The 19277-nt window shown below is 41.2% G+C and overlaps 1 protein-coding gene across 5 annotated transcripts in view; it reads right to left on the minus strand.

Annotated features, from left to right (window-relative positions):
* NRG1 (neuregulin 1) overlaps positions 1-19277 on the minus strand; it is a 497547-nt gene that overhangs the window by 329739 nt on the left and 148531 nt on the right. The window contains exon 1 of one of the 5 annotated variants that reach the window (XM_026866200.1): positions 12953-13045. The exons of the other annotated variants lie outside the window; for them this stretch is intronic. The gene's annotated coding sequence lies outside the window, so the exon portion shown is untranslated. Of the gene's footprint in view, positions 1-12952; positions 13046-19277 lie in introns of those variants that run through there. 5 annotated transcript variants of the gene reach the window in all.

The raw sequence follows: 19277 nt of genomic DNA on the forward strand, positions 1-19277 counted from the left end.
CCACCACCTGAGGCCAAAAGATTTGTCATGGTTTCTAGCTCAATATTTATTAGGTACTATCATGGAATGCGTGTCCACATTTAGCATTGCAGTGGTGTATAGCCACATTAGGGACTGGAAACAGTCCAAGAGGCTCAGATAGGATGCTGCTTTGTAGGAGATAATTTGTCTGATATGGACATTGGCTACACCACTGAAGTATAATGGTTCTCTGATGCATTCTCAGAAGTCCCTTTCATACACAGAACAAACATACAGTCCCCGTGAGTTCAGTAATAATACTGTAATTCACTGCTAACAGTCATAGGACATACCTCAGGTATCTGGTAAGGGACATGAGAAACAGCAGTATGGACATAATAACCCTCTGTTAGATTATGCAGCATGCCTGTCCATACATACACTTAACACTGCAGTGAAGCCACGCAGAACCATAGCATCAGTGCATAATGTGCATTGGAAGACATCTCATGAGGTCATTATGTGTTCACTGGGTTTGTCTTAATTTCAGGGGAAGTCAGTTTAAACACTGAAAACTTTTCAGCAAAAAGTGTAAGATGGGAGGTGGGTGGGGGTGTTGGCAGCTAAAAGGTAGAGCAGCACCAGTTATAGTCTAAATACTGCTCATGTCTTAACCACCTGAAGTAGGAGTGCTGTTACACTCTCTCACATGGATTGGATACATAGGGATAACATCAAACAGTGATGACAAGCCACACAGCCGTCTTGCTGCAAGAAAGTCTTCTCAAATTGCAATTTTTAAGATCATGTGCTCCCAGAAGAGCAACAGGAAGCACTGTAATGTGAAAAAAAGCATTTGTACTGTGACATTTCTATTGCAGTTTGTAATATGATACTTATTGTCCCTTCTGCAAAGGTATGCCCAGAATCTCACCAAATTCAGACAGGATCTCCTAATACAAAATGCCTTGAAGTTGGTGCAAACAAAAGACCAATAATCCCAAACCTAATACCAGTCCTGAAATTTTCCAGCTTTTCTTTTTGGTGTGAAATAAATACACATAAAATAAAAATCTAAAAGGAGAACATTTCAGACAGCAGTAAAGCTGTTGAGGGAAAAGAGTTTTTACCTCAGTGGGCTGAATCTCCCAGACCTCACTATCAGGAGCTCACTACTGTGTGGGTGGTTGCTGTTCTCTTTTAAGACCATTCCTGTAGACATGTAGATTTAGCATTTAAGCATTTACAGAGTCTAGGCTGCAAATATCTGTGCATCAGGAAGAGTGGGCATTAACACAAATATACAACTGAGGCTCTATCTTCTTACTGCAATACCACACACAGGTCCACCCAAGAAGATGGATGCTCCATGCAGGAGACAGGACAAGAAGTGTCTCAGGGATTTGCATGGTCTCATTGTTTTTTCTCTGGGAGGATGCAGAACAGAGTAAATTACAGTTAAAGGACAGAAGTAGAGGTCCTGACAGTCTGGACAAAAAGGACCATGTATGAAGAACTCTACTCTGTATTTCCTACTTGCCAGTGAAAACACTGACCTTGTGCACTTCAGCATTTCGGTGGGTCTCCAACAGCTAAAGATAATACACAAAACATTAAGCCAGAAAGCCAGACTTGTCAGGTAAGTGGCCAAACAAAAAAATTTCCAAACCAAACAGCTTCATGCAGGCCCACCTTGGTAAACTGCCTAGCAAGCATTATTCAGTGTGAGCAAAAGAAGGTCAGTCTCCCTTCCATTACACTGTATAGACATAGAGAGAATACTGTCAATTTATGACCTTAATTGAAAATAGCTACTCAGATTTTAATTCACATTAATCTGTTGCAGTTCAAATTAACTTTCCTATACAGACATGGATTCAGTCACCTTTAACAAAAGTTGAGAGCCAGCATATTCTGGAGTATGTTTTTTCCAAATATTCAGAAGCGTTTGTGCAATCCAGCCAGCTGAGAGCTCAATGCAGCTTCAAAATAGACACAAACAATACAATCAATTTAGGGATAATCTAAAACTACCGAGTTGCCTGTGGCAGTCTGAAAACCACTGGCTGCCAAAGAAATGAACCTAAAATTGCAACTCTTATGATTTTATGATTATATCTTAAGTGCTGGCAAAACTGTGGGCCCTGGACAGTGTCCCTAGGTGAGCAGCAAGTTTAATCTTCAGACAACATAATTTTAGCCATGGAAAAAACAACCTGAAATATGGCTTGCAAAACTACCAAAAGTTGATCTGGTAGTTACTCGCTTGGACTATTTATAAAAAGTAAGCAGTAGCCTTTACAAAATACTGATAGAATATATACTGCCTGCGAACCAGGGAATTGGTGTCCTTGAAGATAAGTATCGTCTGGAAATAACTGCCATTACAACAGCTGTATGATAAACAGTGAAGAATTCTCTGCAGTATAAATGCTGCACAGCTATGGGTCTGCAAAACACAGATAACTGACAAGCATTAACCATTTTTAACAAGTAGAATATGCAATACAACATAATTGCTGACATCAGCTATCTGAATTTAGAGAACCAGTTCAAAACCCTGCAAATCCCATTTATTTGTATGAAAGATCATATTTATATAAAAAACCCTGTATTTCAGTGTCCTGTTAACTGCCATACATGGTGGCCTACTGTTGAAAGCAAATGGAATTTTGTTAAACTTGGCAACTTGATGGGGAACTTAAAATATCTGCAATCTTGTACAGCTAAAACACTGCAGTCAGCACTGGCTACTCATAATATTTTGTTGGGATTGATATGATATGATATGATTTGATAACAATAAATATTGCAGCTCCTACAGTCATACAACTCAATAGGCAAGCCAACATCACTTTCTTTTTTCTTTTTCTTTTTTTTTTTTTTTTTTTTTTTTTTTTAATTTAACAGTAAATGTCTAGCTCTTGCAGCTGTGGAGAAACTCTTGCAAACAAGATCCCATAAAAGTTTAGAAACCAAGAAGTAAACGGAAAAAGACCCAGACTACAATCTAAGGGTTTATCTATTTCTTTAAAGATGTTACTGATATTTTTAAAACCCTATTAGATAAACAGTTCCATGATTTCATGTCAAAATTGTAAATGTTGGACGTTTTCAAAATGGAGGAATGCAGAGAGAACTGCTCCTCTTTCATATCAGAACAGGCAACCTTCTAAGCAGGACTGAAAAAAGGGCCTGTCAAACCTGCCAAAGGACCTGGTGCTACATGCCTTGTCAGAAGACAGGGTGGGATTTTGCAGAACAGGGGTGTCAGCATTATTAGTCTACAGAGGACAGGATGGATCATACAGTCCAGAGTTTGTCTGTTTGCGGACTTTTTCTAGCACAGCTATTCTGCGCTACCTCTGCTAGGCACTGATGTATCAGAATCAAAGGATTTTGTTCTGAATTAACGGAATAAGATCAGTCTGAATAATCAACTATTTGTCAATTGCAAGGAACAACGTTTTAAATTCACACCCCATTTTAGTCTTACTTTCTCCATCTTTCCCCCTCCAGCAAGCAAACTGGGTCTCAGAAACAAAAAGCGTAGCAGCACTTTCATGCTTTCTGAGCTTTTCCTTGGGAAAAAGAGAAACCTAAAAAACACTGCAGCACTGACAGTTGCAGCAGATTTGCCATACTAAAAAAAACAAACCCAAAACCTCAAACCAAAACATGACAAGTGGGTAGGGGGGGATATTTTCACAGAAATACATGCTAAATTGCACAGTACAATCTGTATGATGTCACTAAAGTTATTGAAAGGAATGCTCCGTTAAGTGCATAATACAGTGTGTAACAGTACTTCAAGTTCAGTATGCTTCTGGGCTGCATAGAGCATTTTGAAAAAGCAACCAGGGAGAAGTCTCTGACTGTGGCACTTGTTGAAGCCCCTTTAGTACTTCCAGCAGAGTGGAGAATATGTTAAAATTGGTTTCCAAATGGGTGGAGGATATGTTAAAATCATTTTCACATAAACGTATTAGCTAATTGTATGGCCTTTTAAAAACAATCTAAGATGAAGTGCTTTAAACATAGCTTTATATTGTTAGAGATCAGTGTCAACTGTTATCCATTGCTCGAAAACTTGAGCAGGCTTCTTGGACCCCATGTTTAGAAGAACTAGTGGGCCAACTGGAAAAAATCCAGAGGCAAGTAACAAAAATGACTTGAGGTCAGGAAAATATGGGTGATTGGAGGGAAGAGAGAATGAAGTGACATTCTTCAGAAGGCAAAAGACATAAAAAACTACTTCAGTTTCCAAAACCTTGACATGAAGAGGAATGAAAACTGTTCTCTGCATTTGCTGCTGATGGGTCAAGCAGTTATGGTCCTAAGCAGAAATGAGGTTAGACAACAGGAAAAGCTTTACAGCAGTGCGTTTCCTGGGGTCATTGTGGGAAGGTGGCCGCACCACCAGAGGTCTTTCAAAGGAGTCAGAAGAACATGCTATGAAGTAACGTTTGGATAAAAAGATGAATGACACAACCTTTCAACACCCTATCTGGATGTATTTGACATGTGCCATGGCCAAGCAATGGCACAACCACTCAATAACTGGCTACACCAAACCACTCAATTTTACTGCAGGTTCTCTCTACCAATGCCAGAAAAGGAGACTAAGCTTCTGCCAAAATATCACAAACTGGTGAAGTTTGATAGTGTGTGGCTATCCATTCTCCCTTTACCTTAATGCTTACAGAGGTAGGATTTGATGCAGAGCCAGGGAATGCAGGAAAAAACAAGTTGTGCTAGGGCACAGCCTCCAAGAAAGACATATGCCCAGCTTTCTGCCATGAGGGCTCAGTAGATCTGGCACTTCTCGTTGCCCTGCTTGTTTTTCAGGGGAGATCCTCCACCCTCATTCCATGACAATGTGCACTTTTCCCAAAGCCATTCCCTCTGCGTTACACAGTTAGTGAGCAAGAATATGCAGAGATCAACTGCTTGTCTTCTATTGCCACACTCTTCCACAAGCAAAGAAATGAGATGGGTGTGGTTTCTGACCCCTGCCGACCACTCACTACCCTGATGTGCAGTGTGCAGATGCTCCCTCTCTCCTGAAATCCTCAGCTTCCAGCAGCTTCCATATTCATGTTGATAACATAAGTGTCTCCACCTTTCCTTTGCCCACTTGGAACAACAAAGGGCTGCCTAGAAAAGGTCAATGCAAATCTAACTGCGCACCCTCCCTTTTTTAGAGAATGACATGAGCAAATATTTCATCATTCAGGCCTGAATTACTTTACATATAATTACACCTATCTCTGTGCGCTGAAATTTCTACGCACTTAACAACTGCATTACTCTAAAGCACTCATTATAGCACCTATTTAGGATGCTGTCAAGAAGCAGAAGCAAAGAAATTTTCTCAAGGTGGAACATGCATGGATTTCATTCCCATCATGCACTACTGGGAAGTCCCTGCACAGCAGATGGGCCTTGAAGGCTGCTCCTTGCAGCCAGTAGATTTTACATCACTAAGTATGGTTATTTCCCCATCTGTTGCCCCTCTACCACCTTCAGCTCCTGGTTAATCTCAACAGATAGAAAGGACAAAGATGCAATCTATGATTTTTTTTCTCCATGCAACCAACATACTTGAATAATCCCTAAGTTTTTCAAACATAGCTTCACTCTGTCTCTCTAGGTCAGCGCTTCACAAATGCTATAAAAGTTTGGAATAGCTGTATTTGTCACTGAAGTCCACAGTTGTAAGTGAAACTAAGTAAGTCAGCATAAATGGGTTAAGGAGTTAATGTAGCCAGCTTTTGTAAAACAGATACCAGTACAGTAGAATGGAGATGTAGAATGGTTTTACAGCAGCAAAGCATAGACCTGGACACACAGACATGGACAAAAGTCCCATAGATGAAACTCGCAAAAGGGATGTCCTGCAGCCTAGTCAGTTCCCTCAGCTTAACCAAAATATTTGAGAAAAACAGGCACTACAAATCAAATATCTTGGCATATTCCAGGGCAATTAATATGAAGAAAACAGCATAAAGTGAGATGCATGCATTGTTTGTACATGCGGACACACAGGTCCTTATAGGAGTGACTCTCGACAGCTGCTCCCATCAATTCTACAATACTGTCATTAAAATGTAAAAACAAGTGACAGCAATGGCTTACTAGAAAGGGTGTTGGGGACCGCTGCTGTACAGTAGTCAGGTATTACTAATCTAATGGAACACTCATGAGATTAGGTTAAAGTTTTATGCATATATCCATGCATACATCCACATGGACACATTATAAGGATGCTCATTCCCACCATGTGTTGGGAACTGTCTTAGCTGCCCAGGTCCATATGCCTACTCCAGACACCACAATGAATTCAAGGACATTTGAAAGCAAGCAAGATCTGTCAAGGATGACATGAGTTTTTCCTGGGAACTCTTTTGTTTTCTGACCAGTTTAAGCGTAACAGACTTTGAAAGGAGAGACAATGTGTGAGACAAGGCTAAACTCCAGAGATAACTTCCCCTATCCTTTGTCTTTCCCAGTATGTCTTAGATTAAAACCACACATGGACATCAAGGAAATTAATAACAACAGGACCAAATCAAGAGAAGACAGATGCCTTTAGACCCCTGGAGTCTACTCTAAAACTTTAATTCTTTCACACCAGACCCTGGGACCACTGCATTTTGCCTCGAGACACTCCAGGACTCAGCTGTTGAAAGAAAAGCAGTTACAAAAAGGCCCGAAAAGCAAGGGAAAAATCAAGCTGAGATTCTCTAGCTGAGAAAGCCTTGACTTCAGCACAGCACACTTCAACACTCTCTTCCATCTTTACCACTGGCTTCTGTGTGATGCCAGAAATACAGGGACAACCAAGCAAGCTTTGCTCCCTCCTCTGTTTTGCTAAGGAAGATGCTACAAAAGTTTCACTCATCACCTCATTCTCTGTTTTTTCACACACAAGGATTACTCCTCTCAACCAGCACTCCTAATGCTGCATCTCATGCTTCAGATATTACATAAGACTAATGGGGATCAAGAAAATAAGGCAGCACCTTGAAAACTTGGCAGGGAAAAAAAAAAAAAAGTTTTTGAGTCCTCAATTATCTGCAAGAGTTTGTTAGCTACTGCTTTCTTCATCTCCAGTCCCACTCGGTGAAGTAACAGATGCCCCTTATTCACCATTTATTCACTCCTCTGGAAATAATTCTGCTTTGACAACTGGCATCCACCAGCTGCCTGGAAGAAACTGTCAGTATTGAGAGCAACATAAAACCCCTTGCCTTTCCTCAGGTGTTAGAAAGACAAGAAGGTTGGAGTAGATGCTGCTTCAGGGTTTGCCACAGCTGGCCAACACCACATCCTCGTGCTGCTCGCCTGCTCTATGTACCAGAGTGAGGGGTGAGTCTCGAGTCCCTACCACACCACTGATGTACCATGCTTGCCCACTTTCTTCATTTCTGTGCCAAGCCCATGCTCATTGCCTGTTGAAAGCTACTTTAACACAGGAGTGAGACAGCCTCAGGGGAATTTCTACACCTGGCTTTTCATCAAAGGGCAGTTGTGCCTGATCCTATATACTACTTGGGCTGACAGGAGCATCCTGTCACAACTTCAGGGGAATTTCTGCTTGCTTTTTGGCTGGATACCAAGAGCAATGGCAGCAGTGCCAGGAATCACCTGGCTGTGGTCCCTGGCCTGGCACTGCTGACACCATGCTGGCATGCAATCTACCACCAGAAGTGAAACTGAGCTCATGGGCACAGAAGGGCAGGGTTTTGTGTTCCCTTTTGAAGAGACTGTGATACTTACATAGTGCTTTATTCTTCCCCAATTATTTCGCTGCCAGTACATGAGCTGGCTACACTACATTTGACTGCACCTTCCACAATGACACTGGAGCAATTGTGGCACAGTACAAAAAAAAGAGCACCAAGGTTTAACATCTGACTTATGCTAAATGGGACTGGGTACAGATTCAGTCTCTTTACCTGGTTAAGTAATTAATACATTTCAGGTGCTTTCTCCTCCAGCTGCTGCACAATGAGGTGCAGCCCATGACACATTCCCAGTTGTTTCCTTCCCCTGCCTGTGCCAGCGAATGTGGCACCACAAACTGGAGTAGCCCACGATGGCAGAGGGTGACTAACATGTGCATCATCACTGTGGTTTTCCTCTAGTTCCACCAACTTCTTCCTGAGGAAGTGGCATCTGTTAAGGAGAGGAGGACATATGCTTTGTGCAACACAACAAACCCCAGCATTGCTTGGGAAGATGTTGTGAGGGAAACAGGAGATCACTAGGCAGCACCAGCTATAGCTTATAGTGCTCCTGCTTGTCTGCCATTGTTTTCACTGCCTTTCTCTTGCTAAAATGCCCCACGGAAGAGAAGTCATAAAGCATTTCTTGGTGCTGATGCAGAGGTGAAGAATATCACGTTACACCCTCTGCTTTCCTTGAAGGTATGACAAAAGGTAAAACTGCACAGAAAAATCTTTATCAATAACTTTATATCAAGTGTTTCCTACATTTGTAGGAAACAAAGAGGCCCTTAAGAAAAGTGATTACTGACCTGCAGTGTTTTGCTCTGATCTGGGGGGTGCAGAGCCAACATGTATGGACTGCTGAAAGTGGGTTTGCTGCTTCCAATTTGTTCCTTGATATCTGACGAGAAGTGTTCCCTAACCACATATCTCAGAAGAGCTGAGGAGTCCTCCAAAGATAAGGGGGAAACAATGGGAAGCTGCAATAGTCATGGCAAGGCCTGCAATGAGTCCATTTCATCATAAGATGAATTATGCCAGGACACTCCACAGCGTTCTTGCTATACTGTTGTCATGACCAGGTATTGATTGTCATCAACTCTGTATCAGCTCAATGCTGAATGCATCTTCTTCTGTCTGTAAAGAAAAGCTTGCAGTGTGACTTACTGTTGCTAAGCATCTGCCTTGCTCTGTAAACATTTTCCTTGCTCCCTGCACAGTCAACAGTCTATTATGTGATGTACTAGTATTCAATGTACTAAAAATATAAAAAGAAGCAAACGTTTTAAACTCTATGCAATAACAACAACAAAAAAACTGTAATGGCAAACATCAATATAATACACATAATAATAATAATAATGAAATACTTTTTTTTTTTTTTCTATGTGTGTGCTGATATTAAACATTGTGCAGCAAATTCAGGCAAATCCTGTGCCTGTGGCAGCAGTGACAGCCATGATTACATTTTATATAAGGAAGACTAATAAATATTCCCTGAACCATGGAGAAAGAATGTTGAAAAGCAAATGTGAGAGTTTGTATGGAGCAAAAGATTACTTACAAACTGTTATTTTACCTTTTTTTGTTCTATTTTGGAAAAGGAAATATGGTTGTAGTGCTGCTCCTTTAAGACTGCAGAAGCACTGCTAACAAAGGGGACATAGAAATAGTTTCTTTATTAATTGTGAGACAGTGCTGTTTCTGTCAGCACCTTTTTCTCAGTGAAACTCTGGAAGTGACGAGTCCTTCTAAAATCTCTTCTCCAGTGAAGAAGGGTGGAAGCAGAATCCCTACTGCATTACTGTTTAAATACATGCAATTTAACCACACCGGAATGATGTTGGAATGGGAACACATTTTCTCCATCTCGTAAAATCTATTATTGTATTTATATTTGGATTTGCTTTTGTATATTGTATCCATGCCTTTCACAAAAACAAGTACTTGCGGATTTATTCAGATTCAACACCCTTTATAAACACTTGACTGCGTACCTCACTACATAGGGAAGACTATCATGGCGCCTCTTGATTTGGAAACAAGAGGTACATCTTTTGGTATGCCTCACCTTACATAGGAACCAGAACTTAAACAAGGAAGGTGGGATGGGAAAATTTCCCCCTAGCAGCTCTGAACGTGGCTCCTGTCCAGCCTGCAGGAACAGCTTGTCAGATGATAACACATACAGTATTAAAATCCTCTTGAATTGCCCATGAAAAAAGTACTTCAGATTTCCTTCCTCAATGTGCATTAATACAAAAGTACTGCAGTAAAAAGCCCTAATGAGCTACATCCTCTTTGAAATTTCCAAATGCTTGACTTCTTTGTTGCTTCTGAGTGGTTTATTGTGCACACTGTTTCCACTGCGCCATGAGCTGACTTCTCTTTCTCTCTCTCTCTAACCAGTCCCTTTAATGATCGATCATGCTGATTATCAAGTTAAGGTATTTTTCTCTTTCTCCTGGAGACTGTGGAACAGGGGATGTAGGTAACTTGGGTAACTTCATTTGTTCCTTCTTATTGTCATAAGGCCTCTGATGGCTTCCAGCAGTCCCTTACATACCAAGCTGAACACCATGGGACAGCAGGGGGGAAGCAGTCAGAGCACAGGTTTGGAAACAAAATCCCATCTCTGCCTGTCACATGTAATAGTGACTCTTCCTTCCCTCCCTATTGTCCTCACAGAGGTAATGTTTTCTCACTCCATACAGTGTTTGGCACAACACATACCTCATCTCACACAGGCCCTGTAGATCTAATAATTTTTTTTCTTTCTGAAGTTAATATCAATAAGAGTCTAATGCAGCTGGATAGAGAGAGTCAGCCTCCAAGAGGCCAAAATGAGAAGTATCCCATTTTGTCGCTTGGGTGACATACAGTAGGTCAAATCTGAAAAAGTGATGATAAAAACATGTGCTGTAAAAATAAAAACAAAATACATAAATAATATATATTCCATTTGTCAAGTCTCAAAAAAGATACCCTCTGTATTTTGCAGTGATAAAAGGACATGAATTTTTCAGCATTTGACAATGACTGGGCAGATGACATTCCTGTTTGCTGACTCTCCTGAATTTGGAACAATGCTGACCTCAGAGGGATTATCCCTGAAGTTTCCAGTAACAGAAGACTACCTCCTACACTACAAACACCTCACTGCAGTATTTAGAACATGCAGCAACTAGATTTAAAGAAAAGTGACAAAACAAAAAATGCCAGAGGCAAACCCTGAAAAAGACAGAGTAAAGATCAAGAGTTAATCTGAAGTTTGAAAGTGGAACAATGTGCCACTTTTTAATTTGTCTTAGTGATCCTTTTACCTCTAAAACCAGCTGCTTCCAGCTGATGGAAATCATACATAAAATAGTTGCACTGTGACCAGGGTGAAGTAAAAGGACAGTGGCTTCTGAAACACATAATTATTAGCCTCCAGAGTAAGAAGCCATTTCCTTATTTTAGTCTGAGACCATGATTCAGGGTCCCAGTTTCTCCAAAGGAATGAGGATAAAACACACTAACACCAGTCTTCAGTTCTCCTGGTCACTATTCAACTTTTCTTGTTTGGGGGTCCTGTAAATTACTGCAATCCACGCCACTGAGGGAATGTACTGTGAAAGCAAGGCACAGCACTGTTTTTGCCATACACCCAAGCTGTGCTCTATTCTTGGGCTGCAACTCCAGACCCTCTCCAGGACACAATGACCTCTGAGCATGGACATAACTATTTTAGTGGTACAGAAATGTCTGTGCTCAAATGCCTTCTTCTCCAGAGGTAATAGTGCTTGAAAAAGGCTGTGCAGACACCTTCAAGCAAACTGCCTGCAAGTCAGTTTGAGATGGGAAGCACTGTGCCCTATGCTCTTGCAGTTTGAACTTAGCAGCTGTGCTCATCACTGCCTTAGACCCTGGTGCTGCACTTCATCTACAGAAAAACATGCCCCAGGAGTGCCAAAGGCCATTCCTTTTTGATCTCTGCATTCATTTCATCCTTGTTCCCTTTCACCTGCTGCCTCTCTTTGAAATCAGCAGCTTTTCTCATGTCCTGATCTTCCTCCCTTTCCTGACTAATATATTGCCCTTGCTAAGGTCTTTGCTCCCAGGCCGGAGGCTTCTGCTGACTGGCTGCAACAGAGCTGGTGAAGGTCCAGCACACTTCCAGATTTCCTCCCTTCAGTACTGCCTTTTCCCATCCTGCTCTGCCCAGTCTTCTCCAAGGTGCTTCTCAGAAATGGAGCTAGCCTGCTTCTGGATCTCACTCAGCTGAATGTCCCTCTCCCTGTGGCAGATGCCTGTAAGGTGCAAAACTAAGGTCCTAATGAAGAATATGATTGAAATTAAGGATATTCTTAAACAGCTCGCCAAAGCCACCTCCACTTCCCAGAATCAGAAATCTCCATTGCATTTGTTCTTGCAATGAGTTTGAGGACAGTTTTGTTGCTGTGGGAAGTCTGGAATATGACATTTCAGAGGCAAACTGGTTAAGTGTTGTGCATGGCTTTATGATACAGAGATAATGATAAACTGGGGATTTTCAGAAGAGAATGCTGGTTAGAAATTCATAGTAAAATTAATCCCCACCCCAATGGCAGACATTCCTGTTCAAATTTTCTGTGTGGTAAGTTATTTGTGCAAGCTTCTTAACTCTGAATGTAGCATTGTACACTCACTGACTGAATGCTTTAGCCAATAAAAATACACTTGGAGCAGATGTTAGCAAGTGGTCCCAAAACCTCAGGCACATTCTTGTAACCCAAAATACAGAAAACTTACAGTCTGGGATAAATTATGCACTTGCAAGAATTTTTTAAAAATGACACAAGAACTAACCTGGTTGCAATATGCATTGCAGACTCAGAATGCCAATTGGAAAAGTTAAGCAGATTGCCCCGGTTCACTTTCAAGCACAGATGGGCACATGTTTAAATAAAATTTCTTAAGAGGTCAGAAGTAATTTCTAGGTTGTTGTGGGTAGCACAGTAAATGCTGTTCTCAGAGCAAGACATGGAATACAGAGCAGAGGCACTTCTAAAAGCCTGTCCGACCTGTGATGACTTGCAGAACACACCATCACCAATTGAGAATGTCTTGGGGGGTGATCCTTCACACTGCTGCACATGAGACCATCTTCCCCAGAGTGCTCACCTGGCAGCTTGCTTTATGATACTGCCAGAGGGACATTTAAAATTTCACTAGGAAATTTGAAAATCCAGATCATTCTTTCTATGTCTGAAGGGGAAGCAGGACTTAATTCTCACCTTTGAGGCCTGGTAGCTGCAGAACAGCTTCACCAGGGGCCACATGAAGAGTTGAATCCTAGCACTACAGCACTCGCACAGCCTGGGACTTTACCACAACACTGGTGCTGCATACAGAAGGTGTTCCTGCTGAAACTCAGCTTGGGAACTCTGTATGGCTCAGGGCCTAGAAAACAGTAGGAGAAAGAGAAACTGAGTGCAAACATCCACTCTTCAACCTTATTCTGCTTTCAAACCACAGTGATTCTCTAGATTGCTACAGCATACTAGAAACTCTCTTTTAAAAAAAAAAAAAAAAAAAATTAAAAATAAAAAATGCATTGTCTGATGAAGAAGGGGAGAAAAGTATTTCCTCCATGGACTGCCTGAGACACCAAACAAGGCCATGAGAATTCTCTTGGAACACAGGTAATGATTGGATACTAAACACACAGATATGCTGAAGCCCCTAGGAGAAGCTTATTATTGCCAAATTGTGAAAAAAGTATTTAGATTGTACCTCAGAAGACTCTAAAGCTTTGTGAAGACAGTGCCATCTTCAGAAGAACTCCTGTGGTTAGTAAATATCCAGCTGGTATGCAAGAAATCAGGTCTATACCTGTAGGCGAGCAAGTAGAATTTTCCAGTCTTGATTCAATTTTATTAAACTGGTAATGATGATGTCACTTTTCCTTTCAGAAAAATATGCACTGAAATATTCAAAGGATTGAAACAGAATAAGGGAGGCACCCAACCATGTTTCAAAAGTTTTGAACAATGCTCTCACACAGTCCGTTACTTTGACAATCCATAAGATTAAGTACGTGAGCCCTAAATGATGAAGCTAAAGGCGGTCCACAAGCAAATACTCTGATCCTCTTTGTATTTCCAGCTCAGAATCATTATACACTGGAGCTGCCTTTGAAAATTTTGTCCCTTTCACAGCTTACTCTGTTTTGGCTTTCTTTACCAGTTGAGTTTGGCTCTGACAGAAGTAACGTTAAATTTAAGGCTGATGACTGAAACCACAGACAGTGAAAATCATGGAAGGTGGAGGGCCAGGGAGTGCAGAATATGTGCTCTTATTTACTGCTTCATTTGTAACACACAGCTGACTTTGCTCATTGATATTTTCCTAGTGCTGTGTGCTTGGAAGACCATGCAATTCTCAGCAATTTTGAGAGAAGCAAGAGAATATTTTACTACAGTGAACATATTTTTACACTGTTATTTCTCTAAACAATCACTTTGTTAGAGATTTTCCACCGCTTAGACTTGAAAAAAATTGCTTTTATTTTAAAAATTTGCTTTGATCCTCCTAGGAGGGAGAATTGCAGATGTATGATAAGGAAGCCTAAATCCCTACACAAGCCTTTGAGTTTCAAACTGGGAACACCACCAGTTCAGAAACTAAGGTATGAAGGGACCTGTACAATTAACTGGCTGGTTTGTTGCATACAAAGGCCATCAGCATCACTGACTTTACCCTTAGGCACAGCCAAAGTCAGGCCCTTGTCTGCTGAAGATACTCAGCTGTGATGTAAAGATGCCAAGGGACAGGGGGATCACCTCACTTCCGGCCATTTCCTATTTTTTCCTAGAGGTCCATCTGTGTGCAAAAGTAAAAAGTCTCAGTCACTTGTAGAGCTGAGAGCCAGAGGCAGAGGTGTCCCTGGGTCATTTTCAGGATAGGAAAAGTGAAATAGGAAACAGCATCACCCCAGCTGCAGACTATACCTGACATGAAAAAGTGGATGAAGGGGGTATCATCTGAGATATCCTACAAAGTATTGCAGCAAGCAAGCCTATGTGCTTTGAATACTGCACCCAAGGGACTAAATTCCTGGTTTTATTCATTCAGTGAGGATTTGAGTGTTTAGTTATTACAAGCCACTCTGGGGAAAGGAGAGAGAGAAGAGGGATCCACATGAACACACACAACTCAAAAGCCAGTATTTGTGCTACTAGTAAATGAATCTGTCAATGTCCAGAAGTGACATGTTTGGATGGCAGCCATCATTAACGGGCACATTGGAAATATCACTAAGTTCTAATTACTGACTCCTTTGGAAAGTATGAATGTCAGTCTATCTAACAGAAATTATTTCACATGCATTGTTACTAAGTATGCAGAGATGTAAGCATTTCAAGCCTTTTCATTTGACAAATAGACATAATTTGACTATTCAGATGCAGTCCATACTTATCTGGGCTGTGGTTCAATATAAAATCTTTTACTGGCATTCAACTGATGTCCAAAACATCAGTTAAGAGAAGGAATTTATTGTGGGGTGTTGGAGGAAATGAAATCAGAAGGTCTTATCTTGCTGAAAAGGCTCTGAATGCTCAGTGCCATCACTGAATTTGCTCTGGGCCATGTCAGTACTATAAACTGGCAATTACACCAGCTATTTGCGATGATAGGCTTTTTGACTGAGAAATTCAAGAAGAATACCAGGCTTAATTATTGCTGTAAAACATTTTTCTCCAGCAAATTTATTTTTGGTAATCTTTAGCATATTGCAACATCTGAAACCAGATATCCGCTGTAGCTGAAGTTTGCTGTTCAGAAGGACAGGTCCAAAACAGTTTAGAATCAAAAGTCCTTTCACAAGAGAGATTTTCCTCTATTGACTGCCAAGAAAAGATGCATCTTCACTATCCTCTGCTAATTGACCTGAGGGTGTGGGTGGGGGTAGTTTATGCTGCCCTTAACAGCTTCAGTATTTCCTAGAAAAGTCAGTCAGTGAAATTGTAAGCTTGCTGTGGAAAAGAAGATAATGGGTTGAGTGTCTGAAAAATACCAGGATCTCTGACTAAAGGGGAGATGGAGAAATGGATACACTAGGGGAAAAAAAAAAAGCATCAAGAATGACCTTGCCAAGTCACAACATGTCAACACAGCAATATCAAGAGCAATGCCACCTGGCAGCAGCAAGCAATCTGTGTGGGGCAGTTCTGCTTGGCAAAACAGGACATTCTAAAAGCAAGGCAACCTGCTAGCTTCCCTTTTCTGTCCTTTTCTCTTGCCCTGCTTGTTTCAATTAAAAACCAATTCTGGAAAACAGGCACTTAACCAGTCATTTGGATAAAATACCAAACCATCTCCTCCAAGTATTCTGGGTACATTTTAATTGCTTCTGCATAAATTGCTTTTCTACTGCACAGAACAGTGCTCTAAAGGCAACTGGAGGGACTCTGTGTTGTGAAATAGCACAGACACATAAGAGCTAGCTATAAACTGCCTCTCTGTGCTGGCTGAGCAGAAGGGTAAGCACCCTGTTCCAAGATGCTTGTTGCCCTGTTAGAAAGGTGATGGTCCCAAGTTGCAGACCTGAAGCAAGCCCAGGTCTCTATGGCTGAGGTCATCTCACCAGCAGAGGCATGTGCATGGTCTGCCTCTATGCAAAGGAAGCCATGCCGCCCTCTTCAAGCCATCAGCCTTGGATATCCTGGTAGGCTTGCAGGATTACTCCATAAACTGAAAAGTGAGGAGCTCTTGCATGCAAGTTTCCCAGTGTTTGTAGACGGCATTTGCAATCAGGATGATTTGGGGTGCTCAGGCAGGGGTATCTTATACCTAGTTTTGGGTGGATATGGTACTGGGTTAGATAGTGATGGGTTCAGAAATACCTTTCCTTTCAAACTATCAAGTGGACACCCAGCAGCTGGGACACTGCTTTCAGCAGTCATGCCTGAAAATCTTTGCACAGTCCTTACAGAAGATTTATGCAGGAATACAGAGGTTTTTTACCTCTGAACATGAAAGCTAGTGCAACTCTAAACATATACATCTTCAGATCTGTAAAATGTCTTTGAGTTTTACAGGGATCACTCCATAATTCTCTTTCCAGAGCTTCACTCTGTCACTTTGTACATAATTTTACTAATCTGTTAAAAGTAAGCATTTTACAATTTAAAAGGACAATGGTAATATTGAAATAAGTCCCAGTTTGAGGGGGTGGAGGGTGTAGAGTGAAGACAGTTTTGGGTACCATTCAGTGCCCCAGGCCACCTCTTAGACTTTGCAAACACCCATTACTTTTTCCATAGACTATGTTTGCAGTAAATTTCCTACAGCTGGAATGACACCCTGTGGGACTCAGCAGGCTGCAGCAAGCCCTTCACAGAGCCTCCTCCCACCCTTGCATGTGCTCTGCACCTCAAGGCATTCCTGCCTGGGGAAGCCTGATTCAGTGCCCCTGCCAGGCTATTAAGAGTTAGGATGTATCACAGGCCTTGAGTATGTTAATACCCACACTTGAGATACAGCCCCACTGGGAAACACTGGTGGACAGTGAGGAGTTTCAAGCAAAATCAACATTTCTACCTAGCTTAACTGTTAGCACAGCATACACACACTAAGGAGCACACCTCTTCCTTACCACTATTCATGCAATCATCTCTTGTCCCTGCATAGCAAAAATATCCATTTTCTGTATCAGCATCTCAGACTTAGCACCTCCTTTTCTACCTTCTACTTGGGAAAATAAAACTAACCAACGTACACAAAACATTTACTGAGAGCATCCAGCTATGGATAAAATTTTCAAAACTGCCTAGTCTTGTAGTTCTGTTTCAGAGATCTCAGTCCTGAAGAGTTTAATGTTAACAAGGTAGACGGGTGGCCTGGACTATGACACAGAAAAGAGGGTGAGGGAGCTGGACTTGTTTGGTCAGGCAATGACAAGGCTGACATGCTCTATTATAGTAGCAGCTCACACATATTTGAAGGGAATTACAAATAACCCTTGCCAGCAGTTGTAGGTGGTATATTTAGGGACAGTGGCCATGGATTGAGCCTTCAGAGTCAGGCCAGACAAAAGGAAAACCTGTTGGAAGGTGTGGAGGATAATGCAGACCTGGATGAACACACCAGGGAGGTTTTCAAGACTTGGTCAAAGGCAAGGATACCCTGAGGTAGTATTGGAGGTAGTCCTGTTCCAAGCTGCATTCAGTCACCATCCTTCAAGCCACAATTTTCAAATCTTTCTGTTTTTCATTACTGAAAACCCCAGATATTCTCACATACACAGATGTTTTTGAACACTGTGCACAACAATTTAAATCAACTTTTACTTGGGATCATAGTGAATCTCAGCAAGCAAACAAGCAACACTGGACCAACACTCTGATTTTATACTAGCAACAACCTCACAGCAGATTTTTTAGCATTCCTGCTACAAAGCTGTTGAATCCAAGAGCCGCAGTAGGAGTGACTTCCAGAGAGGCCTCACTTGATTCCTTTCTCCAGACATGATCAGCTCTTAGATCAGTACCTGGGGGGTGACATGGCATATGGTGTGTGACAGAGGTATCCTGCCTGACTCTAATCATTGTCCTTTTTAAAATACTATCAGCATCAGTGTCCACAATGAAATAGCGAGATGTCTTGCTGTCTGTCTGGATCTCAGGTGGAAATGTCACATTGACAGAACAAGTAAAACTGTCTTGGAGAACTGCAGAGCATGGAAGAAAGGGAAGAAGGACACAGCTGATAGACTGAGAAGTGCGGAAGTTCAATCATTTAAGTTTCTTGCTTCTTGTGATAAACTTTAATATGTTAGACTATCTCAGAGGTATATCACTTGTCATGATGACAGACGAATGACATTTTCCTCCCCTGAGGCCATCTGACTTCATCACATATTTTGACAGATACATGATTCTAAAGACAGCACTTGCCAAGAGATGTCATTATAATTCACAGATATTTTCTCCAAAGATAGGAAAGAAGTAGTTTAGTGGAAGCTCAAAAAGAAATTAAGAGAGAGAAACTACCACATGCTCCTGTATTTTTGGTTGGATCTTTATTATCATAAATAGGCTAGCAATTAAATTTTCAAAACTATTCAAAATAAAATTAAGTAAGAATTACTCTTATATACTTTGATAGCAAGTAAAAAAAAAAAAAAGTTAAAGACTTTAAGAAGCTTTTCAGGTTGTTTGTTTGATTGTTTTTTTTTTTTTTGTCTTCTGGAATCTTAAATTCCCACTGTCACTGCCAGGAATGTCTCTTATTTTGGGTTAAATTCAGGTGATCTGTACTAACTATACTAAAATGGTATTCTCAGTCTGAAGGACAGAAAGAAACTCATGTGACTTCAGATCATTGTATTTCATGACAAACAATTTTGGAGTTCAGTACAGTCTACTGTTTCTTGTGTGCAGCGTGTCTTCAGTGAGCTATTGTGTCCCAGCCTGTGCCTAGTCTGTGACCTCTTCAGGGCAGTGCATTCCCAATTTGTCACAACACCTGCAAGTGAGGTGATGCTGATTTACATTTCCAGCCTTTATAATAACAAAAATATCTCTTCTGAGCTGTATTTCAACCTGGAACAATAGA

Source organism: Athene cunicularia, assembly GCF_003259725.1.
Source record: "Athene cunicularia isolate RWA chromosome Z unlocalized genomic scaffold, athCun1 chrZ_part2, whole genome shotgun sequence".
In the NCBI taxonomy this organism is placed as follows: Eukaryota; Metazoa; Chordata; class Aves; order Strigiformes; family Strigidae; genus Athene; species Athene cunicularia.